The sequence below is a fragment of the Manis javanica genome, chromosome 4, assembly GCF_040802235.1.
Source record: "Manis javanica isolate MJ-LG chromosome 4, MJ_LKY, whole genome shotgun sequence".
Classification (NCBI taxonomy): Eukaryota; Metazoa; Chordata; class Mammalia; order Pholidota; family Manidae; genus Manis; species Manis javanica.
The window spans coordinates 104403151-104405665 of NC_133159.1; the positions used below are offsets into that span (position 1 = coordinate 104403151).

Below are 2515 nucleotides of genomic sequence, written 5' to 3' on the forward strand. Positions count from 1 at the left end.
ATTTCCTATTTTGAGATCACGTAAACACTGGAAAAAAAGAAAGAAATGAAAGGGCAGCATGTCCATAAACCAACAAATAATTTGGCTGTCATGTATCATAAAACACAACCCACACACACCTGTACAATAAACATTATGCATTACATACACACATGGGTGTACATGTGTGCATGCATGTAAGCGCATACACAAGCACATACCTACAGCCAGTCATAAAACAAAGCCTAACGACCGGCTATTTCCAGTTCGATACTCAACTTTGCATTTTTTCTTACTTTATGAAATGAATAATTTTTTGTCACCTTTCCATTCTTGAAGACAGTGTGGAGAAGATCTTGACCATACTCCTCTAGGTCTCCCTTTTCCTTCTTCAAGTGTAACAAAATTCCCTGCTGGTATCCTATGTAAAGATAATCAGCCTTTTTTGGACCTTTTTCTTGGGACGAGCAACTGGGTACTCAAAGACATTAGCCCCAAGGCCATTGGTTACAACATAATTGTACTTGAAGGAACAATTCAAGAGATCTCTTGTGACCTTCTGTAGCAAACCACCACCAGAACAGAAGGCAATATTTTCAAAACTCCTTTTGTTTTGCTTCATGCCTTCTACAATCTCTTGTAAGGTATTAACATCTACTCCATCTCCTTGAGTAATTCTAAGATAAGGAGGCAGCAACTTGTAACCCTTTGAGTTCTCAGTAACAGGAAACTTCTTACCTAAACTATCCAAAACCTTTACTACAGTGTCAAGAGGATTTCCAGAATCAGGTCTGATTATTAGTGGTGCCTCTGTACTTCTTGATAGTATTAAATGTCTTAGATCTTCACCCCATATTTTCTCACAGGCATTAAAAATGTCGTATCTATTGCTGACCACAGATGCAGGCACTGATGAAAGCTGTTACTACATGTCCAAAAGCATCTTTTTCACTCTTTCTCCCAAGTTGCTATGGTACTGTGCTCTGCCACTGCAACAGAATAACCTGCCATAGGATCTTTCGTTTCATAGTATTTTTTAATTAAAGCAATTCCTGCTACTGTGTCTGTGCCTTTGAAGTTAACCAAGTGAGCAGACCCTCCGATGCCAGCAGTCTCTTCAGAGGAGACTCCTCTGTAGCCAAAAGCCATGTAACTTGAATTCCAGACCAAGTTACCAGAGGTTTCTAACAAATATTTGGCCAATATTTTCTTCTGCTGTCTAGAATTTGTGGCCACCGTGATTGGACACCAGGACTGAACAAGAATAGTCTCAATCCACTTTGTAAGCCAGTAGCACTCGGATCTGTGTTTTCCACTGTGAAGAGAACATTTCCTCGGGGAATGACAGAGCCTTCGGGAACAGCTTTTATTTCTATTGGAAGATGCCCATCGTATTTCTCAAGAATGTAGTTCCATTCCTTTTCATTAAAGACGTGATCTTGGAAATGCTCTCTGTAGATCTCTTTGGCTTCCTGGATGTTCTCTTTGGTTACTACTTTACCTTTTAAGTACTTATTAAGAATGTACTCAACCCATAAAATACTGTTTCATCGAATTTCACCTTCCTTATTTTGGAGTCTTCTGTCTTCTTTTCACGGCATTCAAAGTAGAAATAGACTTTGCTTGTGTTGGGTGGGTACGTTCATAGTGGGCAACCTTGTAGGGGTCGGTGGCCAGGAGGATGTTGAGCTCGGCCTGTTCCGCAGCATTCATCTCGGGCCAGAGAGCCGGGGCCGCGCGTGGCGGGCTGCCCGGCGCACTGCAAGGGAGAAAAATGAGCTTCCCCGCGCTCTGATGCGTAAGTCACCGCTCGGTCGGGGCGGCAGGGGAGAGGAGGGAGAAACGGGGCAGAAGGAGGTGCCCGGGGAGGGCGCGCCCGCAGCCGTGACGCGGTGGGGGGCGGCGGTGGCTGGTGCGCTCGCAGACCGGGGACTCCCTAACTTTATTTAAATATCGAAAAGAATAGGTTCTACTCACACTTTCTTCTTATACTACATTTTATGTTTATAAATTACAGCTCTTTTGATATATGTAGGATGGGGCTCATTTATTTTCACCTGCTGACTTGTATCATAAATGTGTAAGTACACCACATTGTATTTATCGATTCTCCTGTTGACAGACTGAGTTGTTTCCAATGTTTTGGTACTATAAAGAATTCTATAAATATTCTTATACATGTCTCCTGGAACATAATACTGAAGAATTTCATGGTGTATGTTTGAAGTAAAATTGAACATAAAATGTGTACATGTCTAACTTTATAAAATTAAGCCAAATTGTTTATCACAGTGGGGGTGCTGGTTACATTCCACCAGTGATAAATTTGAATTCTTGTTATTTATATTCTTATAATACAAGTTATTAACTAATCTTTCCATTTTCCTTTTTTTAGATAATTCTAGTAAGTACAAAATGATGACAATTATGATTAATTTGAAATTCCATGTTAATATTTTTGGACACGTTTTCACTCCTATGTAACTACTGTTCATATTTTCTCATTTTCAGGGGTGGCATGTATTTTACCATCTTG

At 40.5% G+C, this 2515-nt stretch overlaps 1 pseudogene; it reads right to left on the reverse strand.

Annotated features, from left to right (window-relative positions):
* Positions 1 to 888: 888 nt before the first annotated feature.
* On the reverse strand, positions 889 to 1692 carry LOC108390790 (nicotinamide phosphoribosyltransferase pseudogene; annotated as a pseudogene).
* Positions 1693 to 2515: the final 823 nt, after the last annotated feature.